Raw genomic sequence first — 20,831 nt, forward strand, 5'->3', positions numbered from 1 at the left:
TTGGATCTAATATTTGCGAATTGCACTATGACGTGACGTGGCGTAGGTTTGTCATGGTTGAGCTTGGGAGGGGTCCTCTCTGCCTCTTGGACACGAATGTTTGTTTCCCTTGCTAGATTAGGGAAGTTTTCAGCTACAATTTGTTCAAATATCTCTTCTAGACCTCTGTTTTTCTCCACCCCCTCGGGGATGCCGATGATTCTAACATTGGATCATTTCATTGAGTCAGTAATCTCCCGTAACCTACATTCGTGGGCGTGGATTTTTTTAAGACCATCTTCTATTTTCATTTTTTCCTCTATTAACCCATCCTCCAATTCACTAACCCGTTCCTCTGCTTCTGCGACCCTAGCCGTCAGAGCCTCTAGTTTTGCCTGCATTTGGCTCATAGAATTTTTAATTTCTGTCAGATTCGCTCTCATTTCTGTCCTTAGGGATTCTATATTCTCAGTAACCTTTTCGTTAATAGTTTTTTCAATTCTACTCATCATTTTGACCATCGTTACTCTGAATTCCATTTCTGATAATTTGGTTACATCCATATCCATTATTTCTGTGGCAGAGGCCACAGACTCACTGTCTTTTCTTTGCTGGGGGGGGACTTCTCCTTCTCGTCATTCTGATGAAGAGAGGTTGCGGGGTTTCCAGAGCCCAAATTATTGACTGGGTCCCAGGCCGTGCCCCTTGTTTTATAGGGATCTTAGGGATGTGGGCTTCTTCTTTAAAGATTTTATTTATTTATTTATGTGGCAGCCAACCAGCGAGAGAGGGAACACAAGCAGGGGAGTGAGAGAGGAAGAAGCAGGCTCCCAGCGGAGGAGCCCGATGAGGGACTCCTTTCCGGAACGCCGGGATCACGCCCTAAGCCGAAGACAGGCGCTCAATGACTGCGCCACCCAGGCGCCCGGGTTGTGGGCTTCTTGATTTTTCAGCCTGCCTTCTGTGTTCTGGGGGAGGGGCCTGCCGCGCCGATACTCAGGCAGCCCTGTTTGGGTGGAGTCTCCGCGTCCCCTGCGAGGGGGGATGGGGATGGGCACTCCCTGAGCCGGTATTTCCAGGCTTTTGTTCTCTGGCGGCTTTCCCTGGCGGTTTGCTGTGCCTCTTCTGAGAGTCAGAGCAGCAGCGGCCAAATCTCAGCCTCTGTCACAGAACAGAGGGATTGCGGCCCGTTCTCTACTAATGTTCTGACCACTTTAACTCTGTTACTGTTGGTGCTGCTCAGCCCTGCAGCGTCCCGGGATGTGCGCCCCACACCCGGCGTCCCAGCCCTCACTTCCAGGGCCGGCGCGTCTCTGTCCTTTGTGTTTCTAATGCCGCCAGCCGCCAGCCGCCCCGCGCCCGCTCCCGGATCTCCCGGTCTCAGTCTGGATCCAGTGAGCACACCGGGATTCCGGTGTTCCGCGAGATGCCTGGTGGCGCGCGCACCCGGCTCACGGTCTCAGTCTGCTGTTTTGCGGGTGCCGTCCGTGAGCCCCGCCCGCTCTCCCGTGCAAGTGGCTACCGCTTCCCGGCGCCAGAACGCGGCGGCTCCCTCCCCCTTCCGTTTATCTTCCGATATCCGTGCTCGGTTTCATGGCTCCCCGCTTCGTACCTCAATACTCAGCGCTGGAGATGTTCATTTGTAGAGATCCAGATGCATCTTCCTGCGTCTCAGGCTGGTTCCGTGGTTGTTTAGGCTGGTCTGGTACCTATCCAGCTCGACTCGGAGGACCGGCTGAAAACGGTGTCTCCTACTCCTCCGCCATCTTAACTCACATCTATGCAAATCAATTCATTTTAAAATTGAAAATAATCACAGAATAGTCTAGTAACTGTTCAGATAAATGAGATGTCAAAACCAATTTATGGAGTTTTTAGAAATAATAATGAGAAAGCCTCAGACAAAAAGCTGTGTTTTGCCCTGTGTTACTCATAGCACAGTTTTGGTCTTCAATTGCATTTATTAGGAAACAAGAAAAAGTGACTACATGGCATTAACCACAGCTATTTATACTTTCTATCTCCCCCAACCAGATTAGAATGCCAGTAAAGATATTAACACACTACTAATTTACAAGAAGAGAGAAGAAAAATCTTTAGCCGAGGAGTTTCAATTAGTTTGGAAAGTTGAAAAGCACCTGATTTAACTGAATAGCTTAAATTATTATCCAAATGTTTACAGACAATGATATCAACAAGTGGTGTGAGATTCAGCCTAGTACCTCTTCCAAGCTTGGCTCTAAATGGTACAGGGAGTGTGGAAGACGCAACTTGATTGCGGGGCTAACATGAGAGATAGCTCGAAGGTCTCTTCACAGAGTGGCCAGACACTGAGGTCCTTCTCCATTATGCAGCCAAGCAGCTGGCCAAGTCACTGCATGTGGCACGAAAGGTGCATATTCGAGAGGACTTGAAACCTCAAGGGCTAAATGTTGATCACCTCAGGAACAGTATGAAACAAAGGAGTGGGGGAGCAGAGCAGGGTTGAGAACAGGAGATAAATTTCCTCACACACTGCTCATCAAAAGGCCAGCAGTCAGAAGGATGGCTGACTCCACTCTGGAGTAAGCGAATTGGAACATGAACATTCAGGGTCCTTCAGCAAACATGGCATTGTGTAGTCCTTTCACTCTTCAACTAACTTACCCATATACACGTTTCAATCAGCATTTCAGTGCCTAAATATGATGGGACAGTCAACCATCTTTAGTCATTTTGGGAAACCTACCTAAATCGAAAGGAAATCCACTGAAAAACAGGGAAAAAGGATCCCAAAATAATTTGGGAAGGGGGGTAACAGAAGAAGGTTTCAAAATAACTATTATGACCTGAGAGATAGAAGAAAACAATGTATTGATAAATAATGAAAAGGCATAATCAGCAGATAAGAAAGATCTCTTGTAATGGAGAATGTGCTATTAACAATTTTAAATTCCATAGAAGGATTCAAAGATAAAGTTAAGGAAACCTCACAGAAGCTAAAATAAATCAAAGAACTAATAAATAAGTAAATAAGTATAATATGGGAAGGAACATATAAGAACATTAGAAGATCAATCCAAGAATGTAGCACCCCACTGTTAGCAGCTACAGAGAGAAAGCTGGGGATATAGAGGAGAGAAAATTATCAATAAAAATTACAAGGAAACTTGGAAAACCAAAGGGCACATCACAGATTGAGGGGTACTTTTTCAAGACTCATATCAGTGTCCATCAACATAAAAATCTCAAAATTCTGTAGGTGAAAGGAAGATGCAAAAATAGGTCATGAACAAGGACATGGGAATGAGAATCACTAGATTTCTTAACCTGAACATTGGATGCTAGAAGATAGTGGAACAACGCCTTCAGAACTAAGGAAAAATGATTTTTAAACTAGAGTTTCATACCTAGCCAAACCAATTAAACATGAGCCTAAAATTGAGGTAAATCAGACTTACAAGCATGTCCCACTCATCATTCTTTTTTTTTTTTTTTAATATTTTATTTATTTATTCGACAGAGACAGCCAGCGAGAGAGGGAACACAAGCAGGGGGAGTGGGAGAGGAAGAAGCAGGCTCATAGCAGAGGAGCCTGATGTGGGGCTCGATCCCATAACGCCAGGATCACGCCCTGAGCCGAAGGCAGACGCTTAACCGCTGTGCCACCCAGGCGCCCCGTCCCACTCATCATTCTTATGGAAAATCTTAAAGGATGTGCCTCAATAAAATGAGAAAAAAACGAAAAGTGAAAACGTGAGATCCGGGAAATATGGGATTTTCAATAAGAAAAGAAGGAAAGGAAACCTCTTGGCAGCAACTCTATAACTGGCCTAGAGATCATCAGTCCAGATGGAATTGGAGGCTGGGAAGCTGGGACGAGAAAGTAGCCAGGACAGAAATGTAGTGAAGAGATTATTTGCTGTGCTTTAGTGTTTGGAAAAAAAGGGAGGGATTTCTCTTGGAGCCTTTGGAAAGTCATTGCCATACATACATAGACTACTAAAGAAAAGAAAACGGTGTGATAAATATTAACTCCAGAAAAAAACCAAAAAGTGCACGAGAAAGAAAAGACTATATGGCTTGATAGCAAACTATATTTTTACAGTCATAATATGTCAATATTGAAGCCAAATTTATCATATAAGAAGATGTTGGGTTATCAGGTGTTTCTGTAAGAAAGCAAAGCATAACAAAAGTGTATAGATACTAAGAAATTGTAGATAATCTCTAAAACCGATAAACCAATAAATAACAATAGAAATATTTTTTAGTGGTAGGATAGTAAGGACCAAATGCAATAGTAAAAGATCTACCTGTGGTTTCGTCTAAGAAACAGAACTGGAATATATGAAGAAGTGGAGCAGGGGACTGTTGCTTTTTCTGGGGGCGGGGTGGCACGTATCAACTTTTTAGTAGTAATTGATTTTATGACCTTTGTGCTTACATTTATTTATTTATTTATTTTTAGATTTTATTTATTTATTTGAGAGAGAAGGAGTGAACAAATGGGGAGGCGGCAGAGGGACAAACAGACTCCCTGATGAGCAGGGAGCCCAACATGGGGCTTGATCCCAGGACCCTGGGATCGTGACCTGAGCTAAAGTCAGATGCTCAACCAACTGAGCCCCCCAAGTGCCCCACTGCACTTCTTCTGTTAGAATTGTGCACTAATTTTAAAAAGGAAAATACATGTATAAGAACTAAACTTAGAAAACTAAAAAGAAGGGGCACCTGGGTGGCTCAGTCGTTAAGCATCTGCCTTTGGCTCAGGGCGTGATCCCAGAGTCCTGGGATTGAGCCCCACATCAGGCTCCTCTGCTGGGAGCCTGCTTCTTCCTCTCCCACTCCCTCTGCCTGTGTTCCCTCTCTCCCTGGCTGTCTCTCTCTCTGTCAAATAAATAAATAAAATCTTAAAAAAAAAAAAACAACTAAACTAAAAAGAAGACCAGTAAAACTAAAGAAAGTGGAAGGAATTAGAATGATAAAATAAAATAAAATAATGACATCAGACTTAATAAAACTGAAAGCTTGTTCTCCTGAAAGCCCAATGCAATAGTAAAACTTGGGGCAAGTCTGTTCAAGAAAAGGAGAAGACAAGTCACTAAGCAATATTATTGATAAGAAAAAAGTCATAATCACTAAAATGGGAAATGAAAACAAGAAGATTGTAGGAGGATTACTCATACATCTTGGTACCAAGATATGTCAAAGTCTAGAAGAAATAGATGATCTTTTAGCAAAATCAAGGGTAGACACAGGAGTAGATCTGCAGCCACTGAAGAAACTGAATAGGTAACAATAAGTTAGGTATGAAGTCCAGACAATTTTCAGGGTCAGTCCATTCAGGCCCAAGAGAAAGAATTCCTATTATTATCCAAAATGAAAATTATAGACCAATGTCAGGAGTATAATGTGAACATGCAAATAAAACATTAACCAATCAAATTCAGTATGACATTAAAAATAATTTTCCTTATGATCAAGTAAAAAATTTTAAAATGAAGAATCTAATAATAGCTCAAGATTAGACAACTAATTAATTAAATTTACTGTATTTCATTTAAAATAGCAAAATGGCAGGGTGTCTTGGTGGCTCAGTCAGTTAAGCATCTGACTCTTGATTTCAGCTCAAGTCATGATCTCAGGATGGTGAGATAGAGCCCTGCGTCAGGGTCGGCACTGGGTGTAGAGCTTGCTTGAGATTCTCTCTCTCCCTCTTCCCCCCCCACCGCCTCTCTCCCTCTTTCTCAGAAAACCCCACAAAACTATAAAAATAGCAAAATGACATAATTATTGCAATAGATGATTGTTAAAAGCTTATCATTTTACCATCTAGTTCTGACTCAAATTTCATTAAATTGATAAAAGTGATCGATCTATTGAAAACCTTGAACAAACCTCATACCTAATGGTGAAATAGTTTGAAATATCCCCATTTATGTCAAGAAGAAAGTACGGATGACAGTTAATACAGCAATATTCAATATTATTTTTGAAGTTCTACTCAATACTTGAGATAAGTAAATAAAAGGGACAAAGACGAGAAAATAATAGAACCATTTACATTTTCCGATAATATAGTTGTCTACAGACAACCATACAATTTGTTATAATTTGTTTACAAATTGAAAAACCACAACTAAAAAAAGAGTTGAGTCAGAGAGATGGAGGATATAAGATGTATAAGAAAAATCAATTCTTCTTCTGTGTACCAGAAATAAACAATGATAGATTATGAGAAAAATTCTGTTTCTACAAATAGCAAGAGCGAAAAATCATGTGTTATTTAGAAATATACTTACCTGAAAATGTGGAAGACCTATAAATATCCAAGATCTATAAATATTTTCTGAAGTAGCTAAAGAAAGACCTTAATAAATGGAAAGATCTACTTGGTTCTTAGAAAAGAAGAATCCATAATGTATCAACTCTCCCCAAATGATTTTATTAATTAAACATCAATCCCAATCAATAATTCTCATTATCTACATGGCTAACTCCTTCACTTTCTTCAAATTTGGCCCAAATGTCCCTTTCTTAGTGAAGCTTTCCCAGATCACCGTATTCAAAACGTCAACCTGTTCCCCTAACCCAGCACTCTGATTTCCTTACTCAACTCCTCTACTTTTTATCTTTTCTTCCATAGCATTATGTGCCTTCTAATTAGGAGATAATTATTTATTGTGTTCATTGTTTATTGTTGGCCTTAACCTGCTAGAATGTCAATTCTATTATAGCCTGTGTTTTTCAGTGAGGAATGTCCGGGGCATTATGCCTGACATATAAAGTTGCTCAACTAATTTGCAAATATATTTCTTACAGATGGTCAACTGTCTTCTAACTCTGTTTACAATATGTTTGCCATATGAAAGTTAATTTTTTTAAAGTAGTAAGATCTACTTAGTCAATCCAGAATTGTATAATAACCATTTATATTTTGGTTTAGTGTTAATCATTTTTAAAAATAAAAACTAAACTGAATTAAAATAGAAAAACTGAAAAATTCTCCTGGAAGGGTCAATGTGCTAGAAAGTCCAAGACAGTTTCAGAAATTTACAGAATTTGCCTCATTAGACATCAAAATATAATAGGAATTTGCAGAAATTACGTAGTGTGATAATGGTATAAGAATAGAAAAAAAAAACACAAATTAATGAAGAAGAACAGAGAAACCAGAACCTGGTTCGTATACAATGCGAATTGAGTATATGATTAAAGTACAGAAAAGATAGATGGATGATTAATGAAATTATTGATGGAATTGATTATATACTGAGAAAAGAAAATCAAGTTATACACCTTCCTTTCATCACAAACACAAAAATTCCTTGTGAATTTGAAAATGAAATGTGTTTTTAAAAACCATTTAAAAACTAGGCCAAAATTTACATAATTATTATATAATCTTGGCAAGAAAGTCATGGAATTCAGAAACGGTAAAGGCAAAGTTAGATTTTACGATGAAAAACAAAGTAAAAATTTCACCTACCTATGGCAAATCCACCATAAAAAGATAGCTGACAATCCGTCAAAAAAATATTTTCAATCAATATAAGACAAAGGGTAAACATCAATACTAACTGATGAGCTTGAGAAAATAAATAAGTAAAAAAGTCCAGCAATCCAATAGAAATGCAATTGCCAGTGGAGGTTACCAGAAAATAAATGTGTGAGCACTGTCTTTGGATCAAATTCAGCATGGAAACCAGTCCAAGAAAAAGCCATAATGCTGATCAGCTCACGATTATCAGCTGAGGAAACTTATCTAAACCACAGAACATGACTCATTTGTGGGAGGCAGTCACCATCATTTTATAACAAAAACAAAAAAATGGAAAGGTACTCGAGATACGTAATGCTGACAATGCCAAACACGTCAACCCTCACTGAAGTCATGCTAAGATGATCAGCTCTAATAAGCCTATGGAAAAGGAAGACAGCTCCAGAGGAAAGTACTAAGATTCTTTGTGCTTCCAGCTCTTCAGTCTCAGAATACTGTTCTCTTATTCTATTTCTCATAAAAACCAGCTATTTAAAAATGCCATATAAGAATGTAGTTGAATCGGCCAGGAAATGTTGGTTCCATTTTTTTTTTTTTTTTTTGAAGATTTTATTTACTTATTGGACACAGAGAGAGACAGCCAGCAAGAGAGAGAACACCAGCAGGGGGAGTGGGAGAGGGAGAAGCAGGCTTCCCACTGAGCAGGGAGCCCGATGCAGGGCTCTATCCCGGGATGATGGGATCAGGACCTGAGCCAAAGGCAGACACTGAGCCACCCAGGCGCCCCCATGGGTTCCATCTTTAAAGGCGCAACTTATCACATATGACTTTAGAGATGTAATTAGCTTCTTTAACCTCCTTGTATACTGATTTCCTCACCTGCAAAATGATAACAGCCTTTGCTCTGCCACGGACATCCTGGAGTTGTGAATGTTGAATCATGGGACAGCAGCCTGAAAATGGCTACACTGTGATGAAAACCACGCGGAAGAGGAGACACGCAAGATTTTGAAGATGACAAAATCATTTTTAAAGACTGAAATTTTTGCTCTATTGGAAAGTTTAGAGAAGATGGGAATACATTTCTTTCCTAATCTACACACAGAAAAACTGGAATATGGAGAATTAAGGTAACTTACCCAAATTCATGCAACAGGTCATTTTTCCTTTGTACATACTCCAATAGTGATTGATATTTATTAAAACCACAAAAGGAAGGAGTCATCACAACCTTACTCTTGAAATTACAGCATTTTATTTGCAAAGTGTTATGGGCTGAAATGTATTCCTCCAAAATTCATATGCCTTAAGTCTGAACCCTCAGTATCTCAGAATGTGACTGTATTTGGACATAGGGTCTTCAAAGACGTGATCAGGTTAAAATGGGTCGTTAGGGTGGGCTCTAATCCATAGGACTAGTGTCCTTATAAAGAGAGGAAATTTGGAAACCAAAAGGTTCAGAGGGAAAACCATGTGAACACAGGCAGAATCATACAAAAGAATGAAATTGGGCCCTTATCTTATACCACACACACACACACACACACACACACACACACACACACACACAATCAACTCCAAGTGGATTAAAGACTTAAATATAAGACCTGAAACTATAAAACTTCTAGAAGAAAACATAGGGGAAAATCGTCATGATATTGATCTTGGCAGTGATTTCTTCCATACGACACCCAAAGCACAAGCAACAAAAGCAAAAACAGACAAGTGGAACTATTTCAAATTAATAGCTTTTACGCAGCAAAGGAAACAATCAACCGAGTGAAATGGGAGAAAATATTTGCAAACCTACAAAATGGGAGGAAATATTTGCAAACCATTTAACTGATTAGGGGTTAATAACCAAAATATATAAGAAACTCCTACAACTCAATAGCAAAAAACCCCAAATAACCTGTTTTAGAAATGGACAAAAGACTTCATAGACCTCTCTCTAAAAAAGCTAAAAAATAGCCGACAAGTTATGAAAAGATACTCAACATTGCTAATCATTAAGGACATGCAAAGCAAAATCCAATGAAATATCACTTCACACCTGTTGGGATAACTGTTCTCCAAAAACAAAAGGTAAGTGTTGGCAAGGTTATGGAGAAATTGAAACCCTTGTGCACTGTTGGTCGGAAGGTAAAATGGTAGAGTTCTTGCTGAATATAGTAGGAAAGTTCTTCAAAAAATTAAAAATAGTGGGGCGCCTGGGTGGCACAGCGGTTAAGCGCCTGCCTTCGGCTCAGGGCGTGATCCCGGCGTTCCGGGATCAAGCCCCACATCAGGCTCCTCCACTATGAGCCTGCTTCTTCCTCTCCCACTCCCCCTGCTTGTGTTCCCTCTCTCGCTGGCTGTCTCTATCTCTGTCAAATAAATAAATAAAATCTTTAAAAAAAAATTTAAAAATAGGATTATCATGTGATCAGACAGTGCCACTTTTGGGTATATATCCCAAAGAATTGAAATCAGGATCTCAAAGAGATATTTTCACCCTGTGTTCACTGAAGCATTATTCACAATAGTCAAGATATGCAAACAATCTAAATATCCCGCAATGGATGAATGGATAAAGAAAATGTGATATGCATACTTGTGCATATGCAGCCTGAAAAGAGAAGGAAATCTTGCCATATACAACAACATGATGAATCTGGAGGATATTATGCTGAATAAAATAAGCCGGTCACAGAAGGACTAATACTATATGATTCCACTTAAATGAAGCATCCAAAATAGTCAAATTCATGGGGCACCTGGGAGCTCAGTTGGTTAAACATCTGCCTTCAGCTCAGGTCATGATCCCAGGGTCCTGGGATTGAGCCCCACATTGTTGGGCTCCCTGCTCAGCAGGGAGTCTGCTTCTCCCTCTCCCTCTGCCCCTCCACCCTGCTCATGCTCTCTCTCTCTCTCGCTCGCTCAAATAAATAAATAAAATCTTTAAAAAAATAAAATAGTCAAATTCATAAAAAAGTAGAATGGTGGCTGGCAAGGGCTGGGGGAAGGAAAGGGGGACTCACTGTACAATGGGTATATAGTTTCAGTTATGCCAGACGAACAAACTCCAGTGATCTGTTCTATGACACGTGCCTATAATTAACAATATTGTATTGTGTGCTTAAAATGTTTTCAGGAGTAGATCTCAGGGTAAGTGTACCTACCGTGATTAAAAAAGTGTTTTAAATATAAAAGAAACAATTTTAAAAGATGGCCGTCTTTAAGCTAAGAAGAGAAGCCTCAGAAGAAATGAACTCTGCTGACACGTTGAACTCGTACTTCTAGCCTCCAGAGCTGTGTGAAAATAAATTTCTGCTGTAGTTTAAGCTACCCAGCTGTGGTACTTTGTTATAGAAGTTCTACCCAACTAATACAGACCAGTCCTTCTTGTTTTTGTTAGTCTGTATTTTGAGGGGATATTTTACCAAGCTGAAACTGTATGAACAAGGTCAATGATATCAGTCTGTTTGACAGAAGTAGGAAAATTGTTCTGTCTTTATTGAGAACTAGATTCACACCTTGCAATGGACTTTTTGAGCCCAAGGTGTGTCATTTCTAACTGAAGGTGACAAATAGAGAATACATTGCCCAGTTGATGGTAACATTTTCTATATTTACTTGTCCTGGCTAATCATACTCACAGGCTTAGGATATTTTCCTAAATCATCAATTGTGTGTGCACCACTAATAAGTAAGTGACATGTAGAGAGGTGACAGTGGTACAAGTTAGAAACAGGCTGTCTAGGCCCTAGAGGTAGGGGAGAAATGAAGGCCTGAGGCTTTGATAAGTCAAACCATAGTGGTGACAGTAACCACCCGGTGGCCAAGCACCCTGGAATCCTACAATAAATCAAGTTGAACTCCTGGAAATTTGTTATCTTGAAATGAGTTCTAGAGCATGGGTTCTTCCACTATTGCCTTATTCCAGTTCCAGAGAGATGGACTCCGATGGAGCCCGCTTGACCAGACTATGACTCACTGGTGGCACACCATGGCTGCCCCTAGGGCAGGTGCTCCTCCCTTGCCCTGTGGCTGGGAAGGCACTATGATTCCTGTGTCCTCATTGGGGCTGCTTGTCTGCATTTTCATATAAAGGGGTTTTAAATGGAGTAGACCCCATGACTGACATTTCTAGTATAGATCCTTTCTCCAAGCTCACCTCTTTTTTTGGAGATCTGGGCTTGACAATTAAGGATAAACAAGATTAGCTTATTAGTGATCCACTAGGCTTCTCTGGCATGTCATTTCTTGTCTTTCTGTTCATGGAACTGACCATTCGCCGCCAAAATGGCCCTGTGGACAGCCCTCCTAGATTCCTCCTTGTGTGTACGCCATTCTGCATTCATGCATTAAATAGCCTCTCTGAGTCAGTCCTTCAAGAGCCTCTGGAGGTCTGGCCATCTCACATGTGCTGGCTCAGGATCAGTTTTCATCTGGCTCCTCTGCACAGCCCATTCCACTCACAGACCACAGACAGAATGAGAAGGGTATCATTTTTCCATTTACTAAAAGATTTGCAAATGCAGACAGGATCACACCCCAGAGGCTGAGAAACAGCACTCCTGTGAATTCCTGAGAGAAAAACAAATTGTTGGGTTTTTTTTTTTTTTTCAGCTGTGGTTCTTTATAACTTACTAGCTTAGCAAAGTACAGAAACTAAGGGAACAGTTTCATAGCTAGATGTTTTTTAATACTGCATTTAAACAAAACAATTTATAGGGTTCTTTGCCCACCTCCTTCAATGCTCCATTTAGCACATATATTCCTTAGTGCAAAGTAACTATATACTTTGGGCATAATTCTTTCTGATTTACAGACCCCCACTTGATTCTCTGCAGAGAATAGGACTAGGGGGCCCAAGAATCTATAAAGTCCAGTGCACAGGGCAGCACCTGTATCTTCTACTTTATCTGGGAAAGAAAGAAAGAAAGAAAGAAAGAAAGAAAGAAAGAAAGAAAGAAAGAAAGAAAGAAAGAAAGAAGGAAAGAAAGAAAGAAAGAAAGAAAGAAAGAAAGAAAGAAGAAAGAAGAAAGGAAGAAAGAAAGAAAGGAAGAAAGAAAAAGAAAGGGGAAGGAAGGAAAGAAAAAAGAAAAACAAACATTAAAAACCTTGGGGAAAAGTGATGCCTACTCTATCTATGTTAATACCGTTGGCATCTGTGCCATCAGGCTCCGAAGCACTTGGTCAACGTTCTCAAACGATTAGAGGTTCTCAACTGGATGAAGACTTTCACTACTTGCATGACTACCTGGGTGAGGCTCTTGAATGAGCTGTTTGTGTTCCTGTTAGTCACTTTCTTTTAGCCCTAATGCTACCAACTCTTCCACTGCAACCTTCTCTCCTTCCTAGGTGGTTTTAAATTTTATTTTTTATTTTTATTTATTTATTTATTTTTTTAAAGATTTTATTTATTTATTTGACAGAGATAGAGACAGCCAGCGAGAGAGGGAACACAAGCAGGAAGAGCGGGAGAGGAAGAAGCAGGCTCACAGCGGAGGAGCCTGATGTGGGGCTCGATCCCAGAACGCCGGGATCACGCCCTGAGCCAAAGGCAGACGCTTAACCGCTGTGCCACCCAGGCGCCCCTAAATTTTATTTTTTAAATAAAATACTAGTAGTTAGCGAGGTGGCAGCACAAGACGCAGCCTAGGATCCAATTAGCTTTTAACCAAAGCCACATGAGGGTTCAACTGAGCATTGAAATATCAGTTCTTTTTTTTTTTTAAGCTTTTATTTATTTATTTGACAGAGAGAGAGACAGCCAGCAAGAGAGGGAACACAAGCAGGGGGAGTGGGAGAGGAAGATGCAGGCTTCCCATCAGAGGAGCCTGATGTGGGGCTCGATCCCAGAACGCCCTGAGCCGAAGGCAGACACTTAACGACTGAGCCACCCAGGCACCCCAAAATATCAGTTCTATCCCCTGTCCCTGTAGAAAGGAAAAAGGGGATTGCAGCTTGGGCTGATAACGCCCAGTCTCAATGGTAGAAAACCCCAGAGATGAGTGGCACAGAATGAAGAACGTGCAAGGAAACAAAGCCTATTCTCAAAGAAAAAGGCCAACCAGCCAGTCTTTTTTTTTTCTTTAATTCAATTAGCCAACATAGCACATCATCAGTTTCAGATGTAACGTTCAATAATTTATCAGTTGTGTGTAACACCCCGTGCTCATCACATCACGTGCCTTTCTTCATGCCCATCCCGGCCAGTCTTTTTCCTCACCTTTGCATATGCCTGAGAACCAATTACTTAGCCAGGCAAGCTGGCTGCAAAGAAAAATCCTGTGACCAGAGTACAGTCACTTCGCCTTCCGTCTGCCATTCTAAACACAGAGAAATCTAGATATGAATGCTCTTTCCTTGCTAACACAAGAGAATCCCATCAGATCCCACTGTCCAAAATAAAGCCCAGCAGTTCTAAAGTTAATACAAATAGTATAATGACTAAAGATTTCAATGAGGTCTGACAAAGATAGAGCTTAATCTATGTCCCTATGAGTTAAAATGGTGGCAGCTTCTTTCCAAACTTCTAAGAAGGAGCTGGATTTTTAAAATAATCGTTGTAACGACAATAACATCATCAAATCACAAGTCCTTTCCCTCTCTCCCTCCCCAGTCTTTGATCTTAATCTTTCATTGGCATTGTTGTTGCCATTCTTGTCTTCAACTTTTTTAAAAAGATTTTATTTATTTATTTATTTCTTCGAGAGACAGAGAGAAAGTGTGTGTGAGCAGGGGGAGGGGCAAAGGGAGAGAGAGAATCTCAAGCCGACTCTGTGCTGAATACAGGAGCCTGACGCAGGTCTCCATCCCGTGGCCCTGAGATCATGACCTGAGTTGAAACCAACAGTCAGATGCTTAACCAACTAAGCCAACCAGGCACCCCTCTTGTCTTAAATTTTTCCTTATTTTAGTGATTTTTTTGCTTTTTCTCTAAATTTCCTGGAAGTGAGAAAGATCAATGGAAAGACACCAAGATGTTGAAACAAAAGCCAGAAAACCATCTTGGACTTGGAAGGAGAGTATTGACTGAAACCAAGGACAGTACTGGGGACACAGTGGGTTTTCTGAGAGGAGAATCAATAGTGATGACAAGAGTCTGATCTGGCTGGGATTTTTGTTAATGAAATGCTCCCCTCCCCACAGCTACAGGAAGAAGATGAATTGGAAACGGTAGCTCACAGCTGGCGATTATGATACAAGTGCTCCTTCTCACTCAATCTTCGAAAGGAAAGGATGCCCATTTCCTTGAATGCAACCCTTCTGGGTGCCCATCCCATTGGAGGCTAAGAGTGCTTGGACATATTAAATTCCCTGAGGCCCCAGGGCATTGAATTTAGCCCAATAATAATTGTCTGAGAATCTCATTTGCGTTTAAGTTTCAGATTCAGGGGCACATGAAGAAAGAGTTCCAAGCTGCCATTTGGGTGGGCGAGATGAATATGTCTTATGGTAGAGATATCATTAATTTTATCCCTGTGGGTGGGTGGTGGTAGTAGAGAAATAAGCATTAGTGGTTGGGGAAAAGTGATGAATAAAAGGCCCCATCCTTGGGGTTAGGAGGACTGGGTTTTAGAGCCATTTTTTGTTAGCTAAGTGCTTTCATTTAACATAAAGTCATGTAACAACTGGAAAATAACTCAAGAATATCTCTGAATTCCTTTCTCACTCTTTTATTCTATGTCACCGTGAGCTCAATCCATGAGGCCAAAGACACTCAAAGAATGAAGCTACAGGGTTATTATAAGAGACAGGATGACTGGAAACAGTTATCTCCAGCTCACATCTTTGCATACCAGCAGATGGCATTGAGCATTTCACATAAGACTCCATGTTGATGGTGACATTCTCCTTTCATATACTTCAGTCAATTTGTTAGTTTGGGGATATCTACTAAAAATCTCTCTTCTCTTCCTTTTTTCCATCTCCTACACAGCTACCACGTCAAATGTTTTTTCTCACCAAATATGCCCTCATGTGACCCCCACGCACAAGTGTGAAAATGACTTGGTCTGAACAGGCATTTACACAGCAGGTAAATTCCATCATGTTTGGACGGGAGATTTGGTACTGACTTCTTCTTGAATGTTCTATTAAAAATGCCACAAACCAATTTTTTTCCCCAGTATTTTCTCTTCCTTGAGCTTCTAGAAGCAGTTGTCACTAATAGGAAGCAAAAGGAAAGTATAGTCTCAGTGTAGGCTTTTAGGATTTAGGTTTTTCTGTATTTTTTTTAATGATTAATTAATGGTGGCTGTCTTGGGAAAAAAATTCTGAAAGCAGTCCTCTGAAAAGATTAAAATCTATTTATTCGCTGAATATTTATTGAACATTTATGATGTGCGTAGCACTGTAATAGGCACTATGGAGAAATACGGAAAAATATGTACATAGCAGTGGTAGAGTCTTGTAGTTTTCTATTCAATATCTCTTAAATCATTTTTGTCACACCCCAACCATTAGCAAATTATGCCAGCTCGATCTTCAAAATAGGTACAAAATCTGATCCCTGAGGCATCATTATCTTTTAACTGGATTATTGCCACAGCTTCCTAACAGGCCTCTCATCTCTCTTGGATCCTCTTACAGTCTATTCTCTATGAAGAACCAGAGTGATTCTTTGATGAACACCAGTCCTAGAATGCTTGTCATATTATTTCTTTATACTAAGAAAAAGACATTCCACCTTGTTTAAGGCACTGTTTTTCAGGTCTCCGTTACTAGCAAACAAAGAGAATTCTTAATAGATGCAACGACCATTTTCTTTCAGAAGCTTATATTCATTTAAGAAAGGAAGGTATAGGGACGCCTGGGTGGCTCAGTTGGTTGAGCTCTGCCTTCGGCTCAGGTTGTGATCCCAAGGGACCTGGGATCAAGTCCCGCATCAGGCACCTTGCTCAATGGGGAGCCTGCTTCTCCCTCTGCCTGCCTCTCCCCCTGCTTGTGCTCTGCCTCTCTGACAAATAAGTAAAATCTTAAAAAAAAGAAGGGAAGGTATAAAATATAAGAATAATAGACAAGGTAATATTATGAGAAGTGGACATAATAAACTGGTACAGGAATAGTACAGCATCCAAAGTTATATAGGCAGAAGAAGAAGATACTGAGAGGCTTCATGGAAGTAGTAAGAAGTTGGTTGAGGAGGAAGGCGGCAGCAGGGTCCCAAAGGTTTGGATGCAGAAAATATGTTGCAGGGAGAGTTTGTCTCAGTTGACTGAATAGAACACTTATATGTAGGAAATTGTTAGAAGGTTATGATTTGAAAAGAATATTGGGATGGGGTTTCAAAGGGCTAAATTGGTGACAGTTAAAAAAGGAAAGAAAACAATGGAAATGAGAAAAGCTGCCAAGAATCTGGTCATAGGAAACATGGAGTAAGTCGGCCAGACAGAGACTGTTGTGAGAGGTGAGAGAGAGCCAATCATCAGGCTGAGATTCTTGGGGAAGGAGAAGGGCCTGGCTCCAGACATTTAATTCAGCATGTCAGACAGCTACCGGAAAGGAGCTGTCTTGGTAAATGACTAGAGACGCTGAGGTGGGGCTTGGAAACGAAGTCGGGATTGGAGAATTAGGTGGGGGAGACACAGAGGCTATGTTAATAATGGGTCAGGCAGCTGTAGACCATGGTAATGGTAGTTAGAAGAAGAGAATTTAGTGAAAGCAATAGACTGGGAGCAACGAGCAAACAGATCGGGAACCAGAAAATTAATGGGGCTAACAGAGAGTGGTTCAAGAATTAGAAGGTAGACAATTAATTTCAAAACAAAACAAAACATTAGAAGAAAAAAAAAAACCACCAAAAGCCAAAGCAAAAGGAAACTGAGAAAAGAGGACCGGATTGGGTGATTGGTCAACTCGGGAGCTCTGTGAGTGTGGCTTCCGTGGTGAGGAAAGGCTGCTGGGGTAAAGGAGCACTGGGCAGGGGGACAGGCAGCCTGAGGTGAGCAGAACTTGAAGAGTTTGGTGACAGGGAGCCCATAGCTTGATAGGCAACAGGGCCCACAAGGTTTTGTTTTATTCTGTGTCTTTAAAGGAGAAGAACTTTATGTTTGAAGTTAAAGGCAAAGAAATCAGTGTAGGAAAGACGGATGCCATGGGAAAGGAAGGAGATGAACGCAGAAGGAACTCATGAAGAAGATTTTCCCCTTCGAGGCCAAAGAGAATGCGAAGGGATCAAAGATTTTCAAGGTGGAAGATGAGGGATCTTCTTTGGAAGGAGATAGACTTATCCATTCAATCAGAGGTGGACATTTGTTGAGAACTGAGTTAAAGAGAAATGGAATTAGATCAAGAAGAGTAGAGAAGTTTTCTGTGATTCCTGGGGAGTGCATCTTGACAAATATTTTAGTGTCGTAGTTACAGAGTGGTTTGTGATGGTGATGAGGATGTCCACATTGTCCTACAAGATTTTTTATTAACTTAATAACATCCCGGCCATGTTTCGAGATCTATAATATGGATCTACCTCATTATTTTCTATTGGTGTTGTACCATCGTAAAAGTGATATCATAATGTATTGAGATATTCTGTTACTGATGGGCATTTCAACAGTTTCTGTTACGATCTCTGCTGCAGTGAGCATGTTTATAGAGGTCTTTTTAGACTTGGGATACTTGGGACACAATGGAATCTTACAGTTAGCTGTGTTGCTGCCAACTTTTTCTTCAAAACACTACAACTGATAAGTCCTTATCAACGTGGAAATGCTTCTTTTCCAGAACTTTTGCCCACTTGGCTCCTAGTAATCGTTTAGATTTTTGCCACTGAGAAGCAAAAGGCCTTCTTATTGTTTTAAAATTCATGTTTCATAGAAATAAAATAAAATAAAGTGTGCATTTCCTTAGTTATAGCCATGATTGACCATCTTTTTCTATGTCTATTGTCATTTGTATTTATTTTTGTGTAAACTTCCTGTTCAGATCTATTGCTCAATTTTCTATTAGATTAACTTTTCCATATTTATAGCTATTTATTTATATCTATATATTATACTACATTCATATAAATGCATTGTGCATTTTAATTAACCCTTTTTTTTTATCATACATTGCTAATGTTTTCTCCTAGTCTGCCACTTTCATTGTTGTTTATGTATTCTTTGCTTTAATAATGTTTTTAACATTTATACAATTGTATTTACTAACTTTTTGCTTAGAGATTTTGAATTTTAAGCTTTCCTAACCCCAAGGTTAAGAACGTATTTCCTGTACATTTTCTTCTAGTACTTTTGTTTTTTATATTTAGTTTTGTAATCCAGATGAAATTTATCTTTTATACAATATAAGCTAGCATCTAATTACTTCCTTAAATATGGATATCCAATCACTTTAACACAATTTGCATCAATCCATTTTCCCCCAGGATTTAATCAATTACTTTTAGTATATATTAAATTTCTACTTATTTTTTAGTTTCTTTAGATTCTGCTCCTGTAGCTAGTTTATCTGATAGTGCTAAACTTTCATTATAATTCATTTCCTAAACTATATTGGTTATTATCACTCATTTATTCTCCTAAGGGATTCTAGAATCAGTTTGTCAAGTTAAAAATCAAACACATATATGAAACAATTGGGACTTGTATAGAATCATCTTAAATTTATATATTTAGTATTTCCATTTGGACATATGACATATCTATTTATTCAAACATTATTTCATGCCTTTCAATACAATTTTAGAGTTAGGTATTCTAATATTTTTATTGTCCTTTTTGGCATCACTTTATACTAAGGAGCTAAAAATGTGTTAATAGATTTTTAAAATGTTGAATAATCCTTAAAAATAGTGTCTTATTCTTTTAACTATTTTCTGCATTTGATTTGCTGATGTTTTGTTTAGAAATTTTTGTGTATAACTCACTAGCAATTTTTGTGATAACTTACTGGCATTTTTCTTTCAGTGTTAATATTTTTCGCTTTGATGTAAGCATTCTGTTGATTTTGTAGTCTGAAGAGCATGGAAATTGCCTGTTTCTGGAGGGTTAGGTGTACTCTGAGGCCTGGCACCCTTTTGAATGGTGGATCTTTGACAAACTTCAATATCCTCTTTGGATTTTAGACAACTTGGCTTATATGTTTTTTCCTGAGCATTTCCTCCATTTTATTTTGACTATTATGATTCAATCTTGATTTTCAAATTTTTGGTAAAAGGAACACAAAATAATTATTTAAAATTTTGGAACTGATTTCATAACTGTTGTATTTCTTTCCTATTTCATTCCTAATATAATATTGTTTTTTGTTTTTTTCTTTTATGGTCTTACTCAGTATACCAAGTATTTATCCATTATTCAGGTATTTGAAGAAACTTTTCATTTCATTTATCAACTTTATTTTTTAATTTAAAAAATATTTTTTATATTTTTATATTTCTTTATTAACTTTAGCTTTAAATTAATGCTTTCCTTCTATTTTCTTTTGGTTTATTTTATATTTTCTTTCTTCTATTCCTAATTTGCTGAGAGTTCTTACCATAAATATATGTTAGATTTTATGAAATCAAGAACTTTTACCTATTTTGAGATGATCATATGATTTTTACTTTTTTTTATCTGTTAATATGATGTTACTGATTTTTATTTTGTTTAATTATTTTTAGGATTTTATTTGACAGAGAGAAAGAGAGAGTGCAAGCAGGAGAAGCAGCAGGCAGAGGGAGAGGGAGAAGCAGGCTTCCCGCTGAGCAGAAAGCCCAATGTCCATGCCAGGCTCCATCCCAGGACTTTGGGATCATGACCTGAGCTGAAGGCAGACACTTAACTGACTGAGCCACCCAGGCGCCCCTGGTGTTACTGATTTTTAGATGTTAAGCCAACATGGCTTAGGAATGGCCACGATGAATTATCTTTTTCTCTATTGTTGAATTTAATTGGCTAATTTTTTTTTTTAAGTTTCCTTCTATGTTCAGGTGGGATATTGCTGTGTAGTTTTCTTATAACATCTTTGATTTAGTATCAGAATAATGCTGACTTCATAGAATGAATTGGGAAGTGTTTTCTTCTCTTATAACTTCTGAAAGAATTTGTGTTTCATCTTTAAATATTTGATAGAATTCACTAATGAAATCATTTGGCCTGAGTTTTCTTTGTGGGAAGTTTGTTAACTACAAATTCCATTTGTTTTTCAATAATGGTGATGATAATAATACTTCATTTATTTAATTGCTTATTATGTGCCAGGCATTGTGAAAATTATATGAAGATGTAAGTCAGTGCTTACAACATTGTTATGAAGTTTGTGGTCTTGTTCTTCTCATTTTAGACAATGTATCTGCCTTCGGGAAGTGAAGTAAGTTTCCAAAAACACGGTAAATAATAGAGCAAGGTTTCAAATGTATGCCTTTCCCACAGAATCCATTAACCACATATTGATT

This window comes from Ursus arctos, unplaced genomic scaffold, assembly GCF_023065955.2.
Source record: "Ursus arctos isolate Adak ecotype North America unplaced genomic scaffold, UrsArc2.0 scaffold_20, whole genome shotgun sequence".
NCBI classification, from domain to species: domain Eukaryota; kingdom Metazoa; phylum Chordata; class Mammalia; order Carnivora; family Ursidae; genus Ursus; species Ursus arctos.